The sequence below is a fragment of the Onychostoma macrolepis genome, chromosome 17 (genome assembly GCF_012432095.1).
Source record: "Onychostoma macrolepis isolate SWU-2019 chromosome 17, ASM1243209v1, whole genome shotgun sequence".
NCBI classification, from domain to species: Eukaryota; Metazoa; Chordata; class Actinopteri; order Cypriniformes; family Cyprinidae; genus Onychostoma; species Onychostoma macrolepis.
This window is the reverse complement of record NC_081171.1, coordinates 8,546,548-8,566,128: the sequence shown is the minus strand read 5'-3', so window position 1 is coordinate 8,566,128 and position 19,581 is coordinate 8,546,548. Positions and strand designations below refer to the sequence as shown.

General features: G+C 40.7%; 1 protein-coding gene across 8 annotated transcripts in view; it reads right to left on the bottom strand.

The window, feature by feature from the left end:
* The window catches only part of foxn3 (forkhead box N3), a 103,316-nt gene that overhangs the window by 82,698 nt on the left and 1,037 nt on the right, over positions 1-19,581 (bottom strand). Inside the window, exons 1-2 of one of the 8 annotated variants that reach the window (XM_058749572.1) lie at positions 17,871-19,216; positions 15,271-15,368 (exon numbers count right to left, since the gene is read on the bottom strand). The gene's annotated coding sequence lies outside the window, so the exon portion shown is untranslated. Of the gene's footprint in view, positions 1-3,235; positions 4,635-7,432; positions 8,299-11,459; positions 13,458-15,270; positions 15,369-17,870; positions 19,217-19,581 lie in introns of those variants that run through there. The other 7 variants (XM_058749571.1, XM_058749566.1, XM_058749567.1 and 4 more) reach the window with 7 other exon arrangements.

Below are 19,581 nucleotides of genomic sequence, written 5' to 3'. Positions count from 1 at the left end.
TGACCCGCACTCTCACACAAGTGCACACCTCCAGCTGAATATGTCCCAGAGGTCAACTGTGGTCACGCAGATAAGCTATCATTCATCATTGTGGCAGGCGGCGCTCCTGAATTAAGCTCATGGTACAGTTATAACCAGAGGAAGAGGGTCCATATCAGCGCTAAACAAAGCCGTCTCAGTGATAGCGGGGTCAGTGAGAGCATGTGAGCGAGATTCTTAAGCTCTCCTGCTCATTTGACCTGCTCTGCTTTCAAACATGATCACTCCACATTCATTCAGCTTTCATATAAAACAAGATCTGTTACGTTGTAAAGCAGCCTTGAGAAAGAGGTCATTTGAGTGTTTATGTGCTTGTCTACATTTTACAATGCTTGTAAAGAGCAAATGTATGTCAATGTCCTCACAAATATAGTGAAAAGACGTAAAAAAGACAAGCAAAAGAGGGAAATAATGTCATTTTAAAATCTAATAATGCCAAAAGGTGTTCTGGTATCCACTTTCCTATCCCATAAGGCTACAGGGGAGGAGTCATTATTGGCAACAGCAACAACAATGTAGTAGGTCAAATATATATATATATATATATATATATATATATATATATAGAGAGAGAGAGAGAGATTAGATCAAATTGAAAGAAGCCTCTATATATGTTCATCAATACTGCATTTTTTAAATAAAAATACAGCAAAAACAGTAATACTGTTAAATATTAATGCTAAAGTAACTGTTTTCTATTTTAATACATTTTAAAATGAAAATGTAAAATCTACTAAATTAAATATATGAATATATAATATACTTATATTAAATATACTGATATATATTCATGTATTACTAAAGCTTATTTCCCCCCTAGCCTTTACTTAAAATCTTTTGTAAATGTAAATGTGTTTACTGTCACATTCTATCAATTTAAACCAGCCCTTGCTGAATAAAATTATTAATTTATTTAAAAAAAACACACAACCAAACTCTTAATGACCCCAAACCTTTAGATATAGAGAAAGAGAGTAAATTTTGGAGTTCAAGTTGTCTTTAAAAATATTAAGTCAAACTGAGGTCATCTCAAGTATATAGTGTATTTTTGTGAGATATATTTTTTTTTGTGCACTGACGGCTGATCTTAGCATGAGCATCACTGTTCATCTGTAAAGGATATACAGCCCCCTAATGAGGAGAGTAAAACAGCTGCTCTCTGCAACACTAAATTTAGGCAGTCAAAATTACACACGCATAAACATGTGCACGCACAAATACTCATGCGCCGGCAGTGCTGGCACAGCATAATTAAAATATTATTCATTGCATTTGATTTGCAGTTAAGGTTAAATGGTTGCAAATTATTTATTCCTCAATTAAACAGCACATGTGCAAAGGTGAACACCATTAAATTGTAAATACTCGTGTCAACAGTTTTTCCCCCCATATTTTTAGCAGTGTGGCATTATTAAATGGAAATTGTGCCCGTGGCGGAAACTAAAATTTGACCCAGGTGAAAATACAAATGAACTCAGCTGTCATTTGCAAAACACAAGCTTTTCACGAATGCAGGAATTATAGGAAACAGCTGCCATGTATTGAACAGACAATCCATGATACTGGCAATTCAACGCTCAACTCAAGGCCCTTGTCCATAGATTCTCATAGAAAATGAAACAAGAAGACGTCCATCTGTATGTACTATTCAGATTAAGCACTGCATTCTGCATTTACAGATCTGTGTATCAAAAAGACTGAAAAATGGGCAACTGATAAATTGGTTATCTGATACTCCAGATATTCTTCTGAAAAGAACTGTTAAAAAAAACTTCATAAAAGGTGAATGTAGCAAGAGAAAGAGTGAGACTACACAAGTTCATCATGCACTTACTCAATTTACATAGCCCAATGTATGGCAGCACAATTTCCTATAAAACAGCAATAACTGCACAAATTTACCTTAATACAGGCCTACTGTGATGTCTGCAGTGCTGGAGGCAGTACTCAATTTTCCCAGCGTGCTGCCAAAGTGGAACAACTTATTAAAATATTCTGACAGTGCCACAACACCACTACTGAAACTACATCAAGGACAAAATAATCACCATTGAAATCGTTCAAATAAATGAGAATCTGACTCATTCAAATCCTTATTTCTTCCCATCTCAATAATTTAGAGTGTAGCTCAGCCATTAGGCTAAATGTTGAGTGTCTCCATCATTGTGTGTAAACAGGGAATAAAATATGGATAAACGTTAGAAAAGTAAAGTCTGAAAGAAGTCAGTATGATATTTTTTTTTAAAGAAAGAAATTAAAATGCATTTAAAGATGCATTAAATTGATCCAGCGTGTCAGTAAAGACATTTATAATGTAAAAATATTTCTATTTCAAATAAATGACGTCCTTTGAACTTTCTATTCATCAAAGCATCTTGAAAAATGTATTATGGTTTCAACAAAAACTGTTTTTCAACATTTATGATAAGAAACGTTTCTTGAGCAATGAATCAGGATATTAAAATGATTTCTGAAAGATCATGTGACACTGAGGACTGGAGTAATGATGCTAAAAATTCAGCTTTGTCATCAGAATTAAATGACATTTTAAAATCTAGAAGAATAGAAACCTCTTATTTGAAATTGTAATACTATGTCAGTATTTTTACTGTACTTTTGGTCAAATAAATGCAACCTTCGTAAGCATAAGAGACTTATTTCAGAAACTTTCAGTTACTTTTTCTGTGTCCTGAATCTAGCAGAGACTTAAATCTACATAGAGCACGAATCCTTCTCAAACCTGGGCAGGAGACAAGATAGAGGTAATCAAAATATATATCCTGTTCTTCTCAATCTCTCTCTGCCTCACTCATACGCACATCAGCGGGAGCCAGAGTTTGATCAGTGGCAGGCACACACTTCCTTAAAGGCTGCCTAATCTGAGGGAGTCAGGTGTTTGTACCTTCTGCCAAAGCTTTTGCGGAAAAGTGGAGCGGCGCAATCTGACAATGCTCCTCTGACACAGTTGCCTAGCAACGGCGAAGCTTGGGGTCTCAAGCTGATGGTCTCAAGCAGGATTTATCATCTTTGACGACTTTTATTTGATCTAGACAGATTAACGGGCCCTGCGAGGAGCGGAGGACACACAGGCGTATAAACCCCCCTCCATAAACACATATTCGAGCATAAACAGCAGGCATGGATAACAGATGTAGAATATGTCGCTGGCAAGAGAAGACAGGGAAGCGAGAGTTACCTTTCCTAAGATCTCTCTTTCCTGGCTCCGCAGGCTGAGAGATCTTATACATTCGGCAGTCGCCTTTTGCTGCCAAGTGCGGCTGATTTTGAGGAGATGAGAGCTCTGGTCTTGGCGTGGTGTGATGAGCTGTTGGGAGACTAATTGCGGAGTGTAATCTGCTCTGATTAGCGGGAGAGGAGTGGGCAGGTGTGAGCACACACACACATCGGCTCGGGCCGACGCAGCTGCAGCCTGACCGCGTGCCAGATAAACAAAAGGCATGAGGCCGAGGCCACGATAACACACGCGCAAACACGCAGTCTCCGTCGCTATCCTCTGCTAATTAACCACCAACACACCTATCACACTTAACTGCCTGCCATATGTTTAGATCCAGATGAGTTTTCATCTCAGCCACCTTCCCAGGAGCGCAGTTCACATCCAATTCTAAAGCGGCAGTGACAAACTATTTAGGAGCGTGCACGGGATGCAGGCAGCGCATACATCTTGTTTAGATTTCTGTAGCGTTGTCCTGGGCTAGGAAAGGCGCAGGAAAACACATGCTGTGCTTGAGTCAGCAGGATCTGGGGCTGGCGCATTAAGTTATCACGCCTCGCTATCCCTGCCCACAGCTGACACAGGCAATTAGAGCTGAGGTTAATATCGCGCAGCCACGGACCAAAAAAATGCATATCTCCCTATCCCATCGCTCTGAAGGAGGAACGCCAGGTCCTTGCAGAATTAGTGCTGGGGCAGCACACGCGACGCCAGGAAGAACATTCCGCGGCCTTGGTGTAACCTTGAGGTACAAGCGCTTGGTTCAATACCAGGGTCGGGAATTAACAGGGGTTTTGGGCAAAAATGCCACCAAAATGAACAAAATTTAAGATAATTATGGTTTGTCGCAATTAAAGTGAAACGTGAACATAAATGTGTTGATTGTGGAATTACACATTGCATCATATTTCTTTTTACGCATTTTGTTCTTTGCAGCGTTGAGTATTATAAACAAATTACACAAGTTTCTGTTGAACTTATGAATGCAATGGCCAATCACCACTGAAAATGCTGGAGTTTCGTTCAGCACGCGCAGAAACTGCAAAAATGAAAATAAGAAATTCAGTTTGCAGTGTAGACAGATTCAGTAATTGTAATAGGGGTTTTTGTGAGAGTCCATAACTTACGCTAGGCTGAAGCCATGACCTGCTTCAGTGATGTTTTTTCATTTTTACTCCCAGTTTGAATAACTGTTTTTTCATGCTACTAAAATAACCAATGTGAAGTCTCAATTTTCTAATGCATAAAAAATAAACTAACTCATTAATGGCATGCCATTTTCCCAAACACAAAAATCTTTACATTATTACAATATTTTTGTCATACTATTACAGGCCTAACCTGTTATAGGTTAATGTTTTATATGTTATAAATTATATACTTTGTGTCCAGTAGGATATGTACATTATGCATTTGCTGTGTAAATACATGCACCTTTGAGCAGCATTAAACAGAAAATAAACATAAGTGGCATGTCAGAGGCAGTTTCTGTTTCACCTCTGCAGTATAAAGATGGATTTTGTTGATGCTGATACAAATGTTTTGGTAACAGTATATAGTATTCTGATTGACTGAAGTAACTGGTTAATTTAAGTTTTTGACATAGCTACAGTAAAAAATGCCCCTGGAAATCAACTCTTGTGGGTTAATTTCGGCTCCTGTTCTACACACAATCACCAAACCAAGAGTCTTAACCTTCTAGAGCAAGGTGAAGGGTATAAACCAAAAGGAGACGTGACGGCAATGTTTACTGTGCTCCGGTTCACTTAATCTATGTGTCAGATGACAATTTATACATGTCATTCCATTACCACACCATAAACTGTCCCCAGTGAAACGCTGCCCTGCTAATCAGCTCACTCACAAACAGAATTAGATTTCCAATTGAATTTGTTTCGGCCTGGAAAAATATGACAAACCGCTAGGACAATGCAGCCCGATGGCCGTGGAAGGGCGGTTTTCTTTTGATAATCGAGTTAAAACAAAACATAGCACGAGGGAACGCTTTCACGTAGTGCTCTGGTGTGGAAAGTGCTTCCAGAGAGGGGAACGAATCTACATTCCAAACAGACAATGGCTGGCCAGAGGTCCGTCTCTTTATTTTCCCTTTGGCGTGTGTTGTCGAGGCATCTGAAGACCTGTGGCTCTTTCACTTATCTTTAGCAAACACTGGCGGAGGCTGACTGTCACAAGCCCAAAGTTTGTTCTTGTTGATAATGTCATGGCAACACAGGGAACGGGAAAACGGCACTCCAGCTGGGATGGTGGCAAACACGCTAAAAGCACACTAAAAAGACTTCAGAGATGTTTATTGTTGCTACCAAAAACATGAGAATGAGAAGCCAGCGATTTGAAAAACAATGATCATTTTTTAATATATTTTGTTTATTTATTTATATTTTAGATCATTTTTGGTTTTAAAATGATTGTCTTTTCATGAATTTGGTAGAAGCCCAAAAAATGGGCTCTTGCTTCTGTTGTTATTGAGTGCACCACCATACCTCTTGAATGCAAGAAAAAGTAAAATATTAAAAAAATTTCCCCCACGATTTCTCCAAAAATATGTTATTATATTCTATTTTTTTTTTACATCAAAGTTCTAAATAAATTCATAAATAAAAAAAGAACTCAGGTTCACCCAGGTCTCTTGTTCTTATAAATAACTATGGTAAGTTGTTCTTTTCTTTTGCTCATGTATCATCTCACTGAAAGAAAAACTATTACAATAGTGCTAATTTTAAATGCTCCTTGAAGCATTTAATTCCCACATTATCAGAGAAACCACAACTTCCAGCAGACAAATCATCTGTATGCAAGATGAAGCACATTTCTTCAAGATCAGCGGAAGAGATCGTGAGAGAAAAGCTGTCTAGGGTCATTAGTAAGGTTTCAAAGTCACTCTGCCCTCTGACATAGAGCGTTTGACAGGTGCTGCCGAGGCAAAGCTTGCCGCAGGAGAGAGAAATGATACCGTCCTGATTAGATCGTCCACCTTAGGGAAGGTGCTGATGCACAGAAATTCTAAAAGAGAGGAAGAGGAGGACGAGGATGGTGGGTGGGTGGGGGTGGGAGGTGGAGAAAAAAACTAAAACTGCAAAATAGAAGAGCTGTCAAATGAGCAATGTTTCTTCCCCAACGTCGCACTGTCCCTCCTCTGGTGTGGTCTGGTGCATCAGCCCCAGCGGAGATGTCTCAGTGCTATGTGTCAGTCAACAGAACCCTATCCTCGTGCCGTTCACAAAACTGTCAGGCTCCGCGCCGACCCGCCAGCCTGTGTTACTACCACGTCAAAAAAATCAGACGTTTGAGAAAATAAACCACTCTTGCGTAATCCACCGAACCGAAATTCGCACTTGTTAACCGGGAATGGCTCCCAGAGCACTCCAAGCCCTCTCCCAATCAAGAACCGATCCTCATCTGGCATTTCATTAAACTCAAACAAGCATTACAATGCATTGGCTCACACGAAAGCGGAGTAATTCGAGGGGTTAGGCTCATCAGCGCTGGCCGCTTCTCTAAAGTCATTAATGAGGGCTCAGGCCAGGCTCAGGGCTTTCCACAAGTCACTAACACTCCTACAACCCCTCTTCATTTGATGAGCTCGTTCATAAAGCCTGAGGAGCCGGGATGCCGTTTTAGAAACGGTCCCTTTTTCCAGGCTAAATGAACAGTTATTGAGTGAAAACAGGTCAAGTGGACTGGGGGCACACTGCTAAGTAAAGCTAAAGAGAAAAGTGTTATAGCGGGGAAAAAAAAAAGAGCGAAGCGGAGTGCGTAAGCATGAAAGCAGAGGCGGACTGGCTGTTGCTCGGCATCTATGGGAAGTGGTGGCAGCACAGAACGAGGTGATTTGCACATTAAAAGCAGCAAATGTAGCGCAGCTTTGAGGAAGCCACCAGCAAAGAATTTACACTCTCTAAATAGATAAAGCAAGTTGACAAAAAACCCTCAACGTTCGGCGTGATAAAACACTTTCGCTTGAGTAGTAAATCGATGCAGAGTCAGTGCCTGGATGTCAACAATGTTTTGAATGTGTTTTGACACTGAGAGGTGACAGTCATTCACTGAAGACACATTCTGCCTAGGGCTTGTGATTGGGCACAGGATGTGTGTGTGTGTGTGTGTGTGCGTGTGACGAATAGAGAGAATGATACAAACCATAGTGCGCTGAAAATGAAGCTGAGAGCCACCCCGCTGCACAAGAGCCCCGTAAAATACAGTTGTTTATATGCTCGACAGCAGGGCTGTGCCCTCCCTGACAGAACAAAAATGAAAGCAATATCAATGAAATATGACACTGATGATAGATCGGGAGAGGAGATGGAAATGACTTGATTCTCCCGAGTTTTCCGAATGAGATCCGGCCTGTGAGGATGTGTTCAAGCTGAACTCTGAGATGGCTCGCACTTGTCAGGTTTCTCAAACAATCAGGGCATCAGCTCCGCTGGGAGTTGTCTGAAATGAGCAGAAAACTCAGCAGGTTTGTATGAAGCCCACGGCGGAAGTGCGGTACTGTTAATAAACCACCTCTAAAGGCTACAGCTAGATACGAAAACCACTTACTCCAACTACATAAAACGCTGCCGACCGTTTCAATCAGCTAAACTCAACATTTTCTCTGAAAGCTGACTCCTACTACATGACCTGTATCTGTGTTTGAGAAAGCAAGTGTCCCTATGTCCTTGGGCGAACATCCCTCACTGTAAGCAGGAATAGACCATGTCCACTGGCTGTATAGACAGAGTTCTCAATGCCCTTGATGCCTGAACATCAGAACAGAGGACAATAGGATCAGTTTGAACAATGCAAACCCTTAACAACACTGATCCACTAGGCCCAGAACCACAGTCCGTCTTCACTATCATCACACCACACACACAAAGCCACCAGAGCTTCAGTTCAGAGGAAAAATGCCCGATTTCTCCTCACTTTAAATTATTAATAATTGAAATGTTGAATCTTAGAAGAATCAAATCTTTTAAAGAGATTCAGATTGAAGATTTGAAATGTCAGTTGATTTGTAGATTAGGGATGCGGAACAGTGATAGATTTTGAAGTGTGACAAATTTTAGACCGGAGTGCTATGTATTAAAATATATGTGTGTGTGTGTGTGTGTGTGTGTGTGTATGAATATATCTGTGTGTGTATATTAGTGCTGTCAAACGACAAACGATTAATCGCAATTAATCGCATTCAAAATAAAAGTTTTTGTTCACATAATGTGTGTACTGTGTATATTTATTATGTATAAATACACACACATACAGTATATATTTTGAAGATATTTACATGTATATATCTATATTCGTATAATATAAATTTATAATATAAATTATAAATTTAATATATAAACAACATATTTTCCTAAATATATACATGCATGTGTGTGTATTTATATACACATAATAAATATACACAGTGCACACATGTATTATGAAAACAAAAACTTTTATTTTGGATGCTATTAATCACGATTAATCGTTTGACAGCACTAATATATATATATATATATATATATATATATATATATATATATACACACACACACACATAGAAACCAGATCACACTAACCATGCATATAAAACAATGTTTTTGCTTTTATATCATGCAGCAGGCATAAATTGAACATTACTTAGAAAAATAATACCACCTTAATATCTCTTTTCTCCTTAAAGCCACACAATTTGATTCATGTCTGTAGCACAAAAATTGTGGAACGAGTTACACACTTGAGGTTAATACTTAGTTCTAGAGATTTGAACAAACCCCTAGCATCAATTATAATCTATAAAAAGGATATATTTTGAAAGGATATAAACATTCTGTAAAGCTCTGACAATTATGCTCTGTAAGCTACAGTAAAGAGCCGCTGCAGTCAGTGAGCATTTTGGGGCACAATCCTCCATTGTGCCTGCAGCACAGGGCCTTTTGACCCAGGTGTGAACTTGAGTGTCAATACCATTCTAGAGTCTGTTATTATTTGATCGGCAGCGGTTGGCTAGGGACATAATTCCAGTGCACTGGAGAGCCGGTCGTGCACTCACACTGGACCTAAGTGGCCAGCCATTTCAGCAGCAGCTACACTTCTCATTTTTCTCTGCTGGAAACCCAAGGGTTTACATCAAATTTACAGTTATTTTCCCCTCCTGTGCTACCAGAGAGGCACCAAAAATAAGGTGAGACGATGCAAAAAGGAAATAAAACCAAGAGAAAAGTTGGTCTAGAAGGGGACAGAGTTCATTTTAGATTAAAACGAGACAAGTGTGAGATTCAAAACATGCCTTTGTAGCTCACTCATTTTTAGCCAGAGCTCAGCAAGCGTTAAACGTGCTTCCCAGAGGTACTGCTGCCAAGGGTCTATCATTCATTAGGCTGCCACCATCATCACATGCATTCCAGACACTTAATCACTAGGATAGAGATAAAATAAAAAGCTTGAAGGTCACCAGGCGGAGAGAGCGATAGAGGGGAGATAGCATAGAGGGGTGAAGATGTATGGCCTCATTTTGATTGAGGACGTGACGCTTTCAGTCACACGCGACAGAACACCCGATGAGGAGATGCGTTTTGACTGGAGACCTTTATCACAGACTCCAACGGTTTGCCGAGCTACACATCACAAGCCCTGGAAACGGCCCTGGAGAATTCAGCCGCAAATCGCAAGCGAAAACATTTAATAGGACTATCTGAGTCTACCCTCTTCCGTATTCACTTTATGCTCTAGAAGGCGAGCGACAGTAGAGCGTTGAGCGAAACTCTGAATCTGAACCATCATGCATATTTCCCCTTCTTTCCCATCAGGTGTTTTTTTGCCTGTCTACTCCGCTGATGTTTTGACATATTTCTCTGCCTCGTCGAGCGCTCGTCTCCGATTTGCCGTGCTGTTTAATGTTCATGAGGGGCGGCGCAACACTCGGTCCGTTGACAACCCACTGGCTGTTGTTACAAGATCTCAGACAGACAAAGAAGACGAGGTGCACCGCTGAGGAGTCCCACACTCCACTGCCTCAAAATAAAAAGCGCCTTGACCTCCTCGGCAGCCAGCTTCACCTCTCAACTGTGACGGACGGACGGCGCCCTAGTCTCGTCCCGCGGCCCAGCATGCTTGGATAATGCCAGCTCTCTGCACGCCCCGGGCCAACAGCCACCCACCATACTGGGAAACTTCTGATGCTTAATCTCCTGAAATGCAAATGTGCCCAATGAGAGATGGCGTCTCGAAGGAGAGCCTGCCATGCTGCGAGTGTAAACGGACACGGTTAAACCCTCCTCTAAAGACCGGCTCAGACTGCACCGACAACCAAATCTGAACTATAACAGTCACTTTCCGGGCAGGAATTTGTATGGCATTTGAATTTGAAAGGGTGTACGGTGGGGCATACAGTTTTGCCCGAGGATATTGGATCTTTCAAGAGGCTTTGTTCGCATGCCGTGATGACAACGGCGGCGCGTACCAACTGAGGAGAAATTGTCAAGGCGACATGTATCGAATTTCACAAAAGTTCAGAGCAAAGCGATTTCCCTCCCCTCTCCAAACCTCCCGCCGAAGACGAAACAAGCGATCCACAACACATCCTCTTGCTTTAAAGAAAACAAGCGGGTGACACATTTCCTGCCAACAGGCCCTTTCCTCAGATAACACAAGACTCCCGTCAACAGGAAGCCCTTTCACCGGCGGCTCTGCCTCCCTTCGGCACGTCACACAAAACAGCTCCTCAACCCCAGCCCCCACAGCCTCCCCTCCAACTGTTGAGGAAAACTTGCAGACGATGCTTGCTGAAAACAGTTTGCAAGGAACCGGACTTAAAAGTGTGGGCTGTAGCCTCGAGTCCTTCAAATGCTCTTGGTCTGAGAGGCAGCATTTTAACAGCCTCAACAATACTCCTGAAATCAATTAACGTGCAGTCCCGTGGTATCAACATTACACACAGCCTGCCATTACATCAGATCCCACAAATAGCTCTGGCCAGACGGACGGACATCGTTACGGTCTGTGCAAACCACGGGAAAGGGTGCACACAAAAGCACAAACATGCCCTCTAGGCACGGGTCAATGCTTTAGATTTGTTAAAAGCCTCCAGTTCTGGTGCGCTCACCAGAAGTTTACACGAGTGAGTGCACAAGTGCGGTAACGACGTATAAAAGATTTGAGGAAAGTTTGTAAAAAGCAAAGCAGAACTCACGTTAAGTGCAGAGTGCATTTGAAGAGCGGTGAGAGAAGAAAACCTGAGGCAACCTTCATAAGGCAGGGGCTGTACTGTTTGAGCAGCTGCTAATAGAACTGGCAGAAGAGAGAGAGTGAGAGAGAGAGAGCAGACGCTTTCTGCAGGCTGCTGTGATGACATGCAGGCTTTTTTTCCTTTTTTTTTAGTAAGGGGGCTTATCTTTGTCTCTATGGTAACTGTGTCTCTGGGTGGTTATTAGAAACCCTGAACTTCCTGTGCATCTGCAGGATCAGCCAATCACGCGCCGTGTTTTCATAGGCGGAGATAGCTCGTGCTATAGGCAGTGAAGAGCGGCCACATGAGGGGGCCATGGAAACAGAGGGTCAGGGAAAACTTACAGCACGGCACGACATGCTGGTTTGCATAAAGCAGCCCGAAACTGTCTTCACTGCACTCTACGTATTTATAGAAACATCTAGTGACTAAAGTAGGTTATAAATCCTAGAGCTAATTTTTTCCAGCAAAACAGTCTCCACGCTACAAGCTTTTTCCAAATAGGACAATGCCATCAAGGTATTTCAGTATTTTTTACGACGAAAATGGAAACTCTTGTGGAAAACACAAGCTCAGCATCTCAGATTCCCAGAAAGAACTTGCTATAGCACTGTGGTAAAGAGACTTGCAGACAGACGACCACAGAAAGCTCAGAGCTCAGCACAACGGCCAGAGTTACCAGTGTCCAGCTCTAATGACAATAAATCCACAGGATGTGCTGTGTACCAACACACTCATGCGGTTCGTTTTAACAGCACTGTGGATGAGCAGAACTTAATGCTCATGAATGCAAATGAACGGAGAGCATCCAGGATTACAGTTGCAAGGCAAAAAACTGACACAGCACATGCATCTAGGACAGGACTTTCAGCTGTTGTGCACAGAAAAGACAGCTGAACTGGAGAACTGCAACTTAAAACTATCAGATTACAATGAGAAAGCTTCGTTTTCCCAGTGGAAACTAGAAATGAACCAACAGTAAAAAGTAATATATGCCTGTTTATCCTTGCAGACAGGAATGGGAACACACTTTTTGTGTTTATAGGAAGAACGCGCTACGCACACACACACACACACACAAGCGCTCACTGCATAGTTTCCCAGTAGTCTCTCTGTCTCCTCGGTTTAGGCTGGTGAAATCGTTTGGAGCAATGTGGCTCACTTCTTCCCTGTGCTGACTTGTTTTCCACCCAGCGAGCACATTCAAACTTCACTCGGTGGCTGCTTTATTTAACACCGCATTTGTTGACAAGTCTCGGAGCAAAGTTCCCCACGCAGAACCCTGGGTGCTGAACTCGAGAACATCAAATACAAACAATGCCGACCAGAACAGAGTGCCCTACCCCCTGAAGGCGAGATGTTACTTCATCGGCACCAAGAAAAACATCAACCGGTCTACTAGGACAGCGAGGGAACGACCCCCGAGGCACGCTCAGCGAGGGACGGTCTAGACCTCTTCCAGCACTGTTTACAGCTGCAGCGACTTCCATTCCTCAGTGACAGGAGCGTGCCCTCTTTCCTGTCTCTGCTGTCACAATATTTCATCCGGCGTAAGTAGCACATGTCCCACACGTAACTAGACTCACCAGCCAGGAGCTCCCAGCGGCGTCTATATGCCCGTGAACACTCTTGCACGCCGGCTGACTCCTGACAAAACAGAAAGCCCTGATAGATTACAGCAAGAATGATCAATCACACACAAACCTTTTAATCCAGATCGTCCCCTGATTGGCTGCCTCCGCATGAGCTCCAGATTTTTAAATCCGACTGGTTAATCCCTCCATTTCTCTCAGATTCAGTATTTCAGCAGTGACCACAGTGGGCTCTAACATTCACTTGGCTTTTTTCTCTCCCTCCCTCTTTCTCTCTCTCTCTTTGCACTCTGTTCTGAGACCGCTCACTGAGCTCTGGAACTAAGGGAGCCTGATGAGGAGGGAAGAGACTCGCTGGGTCCTAGTGTCTCTGGCGTTAACTGAAAGAATGCCATTGTTTCATGTGTAACCCAGGGCTACACTCTACAGACGGCTGATAAGTCCTGCGCTGTGCCAGATCCACTGCTGTAGATGGATAGAGATGGAGAGCTGTTCGATATCCATTACCTGGAAAACAATGTAATAGTTGAAAGATCATTTACAAACTGATCTAATTAAAAAAAATAAAATCATTTTCTTACTCAGTATGCTTGTGTTGTCTGCAATATAAATATAAAAAATTATTTACCGCCGTTAACGCAGGGGCGGAGCCTAGGGTGGCCACCCCACTCATAGGTGCTGTTTCTGTCTGTTTTTTCTTGACAAGAAGTGCATTTATTCAGTCGCAGAACGTCTTTATGTTCACATAAATCCAGAGACGTTTCAGACGCGCGTTCCAGCGTGTATCAATTCATATCAAAGCGCAAAATAAACTACGTGCATGCAGTTAAGTTACCAAAAAGGCGATTAAAGCTGCATTAAAACTGTGCGTGCATGTAATATGTTATATATGACTTATATTAAGAACATGTCTCTGAAAAGGTTTTTCAAAAATGTCCTGGAGCATCCCAGCACTGTCTCCCTCATCTAACACACTCGATTCAACTTGTCAGCTCATTCGTAGAGACTGAAATGGGTCAGAAAATTTGATGAGAGTTGAGAGAAAACACGATGCGTGTCAGATCCGCGTCACATTCAGCAGCGGCAGCTTTTAAAGAAATATCAGCCAAAAACATACTTGTAACTTGTGTGTTACATTCTTAGTCTCCTGGAGAAATACAGTTCGATAGCTGAAAGTGGTTATTCACTGATAAGATTTCTGATAAAATCTGTCTTCATTGTAAGATCTAAAATTTAATCTGCAGGTCTAACATCAATGATATCATGTGACTAATTGCAATGCAGCAAGTTTAAATAGAGGCAACAGAAAATACTGTATGGTTTGATAGCTACTGCATAACTTCAGTAAAAGAATAGTGCACAGGTTATATTAACTGGTTTTATATTTCATGGTGGTTTTTGGAGACTGACAGTACAAATCTACTGATGTGTAAGGAAAAGAGCATCTTGAATATTCTACGTAACATCTGTTACACATAAAGATGAGCTGATGAGAATATTTGTTTGAAATAGTCCTTTAAAAGGGTTAATATCTGACAATGTACTGAGACTTTTTTTGTTTTTTTTCCCACTTCTAATTCAAATAAATTGCTTAAGTATGTCACAACAAAATCCCTCCATGACATCGGCAAATGACACACAAATCATTACCAAAAAAGTCTTTCAAAGGTCAAACCCCCTACTTTTTATCTTCCTCTCTATCCTTAGAAAACATACTGAAAACAAAAGCCTCATTTTAGCTCTACCCTTCAAAACATACTAATATTTAAACCCCAAATCCTTTGCTACCACTCTGAAGTGTTTGCTATTGCAAATGTGGCAGCAATGCTAAAACTATTATGTGCACGGACACTACAGCCAGGGCTATAAATATAAGCAACACATGGAGCGGCAGACTGCAAAACAGGGGGAAATTTGGGCTGCTTATATCTGTCAAGAGCTGCACGAATCAGGCCGCCGGCCATATGATCAGCCTGAGGGCTGAGTCCACCTCCTCAGCAGGGAGCTTTGTAACAGCGCTTCTCGTTTCGTTTTCAAAAAACACATTGGGGGTGGGGTTGTAAAATACCCTGGATGCTTATACGAAAAATGCCTCGTGAGGATCATAGTGTCTCAAATGAAACTTGACCCTTATCTAAATAATAGTTGACTAATGTGCTCACAATGTAAACTCAGTGGCTTACCGCAAATCTTGAGGGCCCCCTGTGAACCATAAGATGGGGCCCTGGACACAAGTGGATACATCATGCACCAGTGTTTCTTCTCGGGGGTGAAACAGCATCTGATGGAAACAGACAATCATGTAATTTTGGCCAATTTGTCTTCTCTCAAATCCTTATTTATCCATTTATATGCAGATATATCTTTCTAGATTTAGTTTCATCCAGTAGAGTATGCAAATTCTAACCAGTTAGTAAACAATTACAAGCATGATACGATTGTGATTTCTTTGTAAACACATTTATGTTGAACTTTGCACAGCATTAAAAACCCAAGCAACACAATATAGTACCTGCTTTCATGCAACATGTACGCAGAGTAAATCTGCTCTGTATCTGCAGTTTAACCCTAATATAATTGGCTCATAATGGCTTGAGGGACCAATGTTTGACAGTGTGTATATACGGCTGAATCGTGAGCACATCTTTACCATAACAACAACTATGTGTAAAGGGAAACAAATGCCTGTGTCCTTGACTGATGTGTAAAAAAAACAGAGCTATTGGCTTTTATGTTATGTGAATGAAGCCAGACTTGTGAGCATGAGAGCTTTCCAAAACTGTACATTTTCAGATCAAGCAGTTAATCATGTTCAATAACGTTTCAGTAACAGAAACCGACTGAGCTGCCAAATGCTCCGGCCTCTGAATGTCTGGCAAAAAGATCCAGGTTTTGCAGCAGCTGTAGGATGGAATTCTGTTTGTGTTTCCCAGTACTAATGTTCAAGTGCCACTAAACATATAAAAATAATAGCGCGTCTCAGTATAAGGCAAAATCTTTATGAGTATGTTGCAAAAATGAAATGTAGCAAAAAGTGATTTACATAATTTTTAATGTATTAATATATAAATGACTCTCATGATGCCATAATAAATTAAAACACGTATCATGAGAGCAAATGCACATCAGAATTTTGCTTTATTAAACAAATGTATACAGTATGATTGTATGAACAACGATATAACACCTGTGATTGCACATCAATTGAATTCTATATTAATGTCTATAACTCACACTCATCTATGATCATTATGTTGCTTGGCAACCATAAAGTCAGCGGCTGAGCTAATGAACAATATTACTTAGCAGGAGAATTGTTTATGATCATTAACAAATGTAATTATTTATTGAACATAAGTGTCTGCTATCATATTGATGTTGCCGTTTAATAAAAAACAATAAGCCACTTGAGGATGTTACAATGATTTTCCATTTCACATTTCCTAACACCCTATGTTAAAATCAGTGGCTTATTGTTTCAATGTAAATTGTAGTACAGAGAAGTGCTCCATAATAATAAACAAAGTGGAAATAAAAAAATGATAATGTCCATGACACTGTTGTTGATACAGAAATGAATTATTGTCCGTACCTTTCCTATATCACAATCTTTTTCGCTATACTCATTAAAATGATTTACATACAGCAGTCATACGAATAACACAATTAATGTTCCTCTCAGTTAATTACTCCACCTTCCTCTGTCACATCTTCGAACGCATTTGAAAAAAAAAAAAAAATACAAAGCCCAGATGAATGTCTTCATCATATAATATTTTGCCCAAGGCACTTAAGTGAATTAATGTAGCATAATTCCTGAGCAAAGTGCTTGCTTAGTGCAATCAAAGGATTAGAAATATGCATTTTTCAAATGATATTTCAGGCAACACTTACTGAGAATAAAATATGAATGTGTCTCTGAACTAAGCAGAATCCTGATAAACAGTCAAGTTGTTGCCTACAACCAAGAAGTGATTTCTGCGTGGTTTCATATTCTACTGCTAAACCTGCTCAGTGAATCAGAGCGAACCATTTGCATACTGTACGATTACAAGCAGAAAATTTAATTTGGTGGAAAAATGCTTGAAATGATCTCTGTGCTTGATGCAAGAGTTTGATCAATATCAGTAGGGTGAATCTTACAAAACCTGTCAACACCAACATCAAAACAAAGAAAGAAGAAATCAAGAAATATTTCTTTTGTAAGAAAATGAAACCTAATTTAGAATCATTTTTCACTGACATTATTTTATATTTTGCACATTTCCCGCCATTCTCATTGCTATTCAAAAACAAACCAATAAAACAAAAACTATTTCTCCGAATTTCTTTTAGTATTTAACACAATTAAATTATAAAAAATTACACTCATTAGTGCAATTTGCAAATATATTTGTATAGTGCTTTCAAATAACTGTTTTGTTGTTGTTGTACTGCCTTCAATGTAATGATTTTTTTCCAGTCTTTATTAGTATAACTTAGTGTTTAGAATTTACTAATTACAAATAGTTAATTATTAAAATGAAAGTCTACTGACAGTATGAATTAAAAAAAAAAAAAAAAAAAAAAATCCAGATGCATTTACATGGATGAGAATTTGGGGTAAATGTCCAATGTTTCATTATGAATGAATGAATGACTATACAACAAAACAATTAACAAACATTATTGATTTTGGGGTGAAATTTGACCTGGGCATATTTTCAGGAGTGTCGCCTAGTAATACCCCCTATCGAGTTTAAAACTCAAATAAAAAAATAATCAACAGATCTTTAAAACGCACCTCTCATCTCAATGTTCTGTCATTCCAAATGAACCACAGTCAAATACAGCTGTTTCTGCAAAGGAGTAAAAAAACCAATCCTTGCTAAATGCTGCATTCATCCTGTATTATTTATGCTGCATTATCTGAGTCAAACCTACCTGAGCGAAAATTACCTGTACACAAGAGATGCAAGAAATGGAACAGTACTCTTGCATGAGTATGAATATGATCCAAACGTATAATAGGATATAATGCAAACCATACTACTTAAACCACTCAACCGATTCCCATCGTCAAAACTCAATAAACATTGTTTACACAGCAGAGGTGGATCTGCGCACATCTTTAACTACTGCGCTGTTTTCTCTGCGCTCGGTGGCAGAAAATAACTCAAGAGTGCGAGTATAAGAGTTGGCCCCCCATAATTGAAATAAGTGGTGAAATCCGTTAGCTTCGAATCCTCCCAGTGCGATTCAGGGATGGGTAACTAGTCTCACACTATGAGCTGAAATGTTCTTTCACGGGGATGCAGCATCAACTCATATCTATAATGTGACACAAGGGACAATAACCATTATTATAATCTATTGAAGTCTGGGAAGCTAATAGACACCCAAAACAGAATGAGGCAGCGCTGCCTCGCTGCTGGGGAGAAACGAGGGTGATTGTTTTTCACTCTCTGCGAGAGTGTGAGCAAAGAGCAGGGAGAACGGGTGATGGATCTAGCACAGCCACGCGCCTGCCGACCGAAAAATCAATCACAGTAATGGCTGGCGCTTCCGCAACGATTCTCCCGCAGAATGAAACGCAGCTTTAATGTGATATGCAAACAATAAAAACGGAGTGCAATTCTTTTTCAATAAAAGAAGGCACTTTTCACACAACAAACGCAGCATGAACAGGAAACTAATGTCGCCATCCCTCCATCCATCCGTCTGTCTCGCTCTTTCTCAGGGAAAAGCACTTGTAGATGCAGCCGTCTCTGATGAATGTACTGCTGGAAGACAGAACAGGTCATGTTAACTGCTGTCTCTGGAATAGTGTGCGGCAGCGCCTCGTTACGATGGCTACGCTAAGGACATAAAACCAGTTCCTGTGAGTCCAACCCTTGGTATATGACACATGATGGCTCTCTAAGCGTCCAGGGGCTTTCACCACCAGGCACATCCTGACGCAACCATGTGGGCTAAAGTAATCCATCCATTGTTTTTTCCATTCCTCATGCAGGGGACACACACAGTGCAGATGGCATAATTTGTTGAGATCCTCACCCGGCTAATGGCCTAAAGCCCAAGTGGGTCATTTGCGCAGAGAAATATTGGGCCTTTTGTCCACTCAATCCTCACACACAACCTACACTCACCTATTGTACTACAGCGCCAACAGTCAGCCACAGGCATTTGGATCAAGGACACGGTGGGTTTGAATTAATGCAGTACATTAAAATTTGTGGAGCATGGCTGAGATTTTATAGCTGGTAACAACTGAGTGGAATCTAGACTATTCATTTGTTTTATTGACAGTGTGGCTATCAGCAGTTATGTGCGAGGCACACATTTGAAACAAAAGAAAATGATTACAAATATGCCTGCAAAACTTCCCATGCAACTCTTTAACACGGTTTTACTATAGGAATAATGTTATTGTGGCAAAACTGCATCAAATGCAAATCTAAGCAATCTATTCAGGATACTTTTTTTAATAGAAATACCAATGTTTGATGATTACT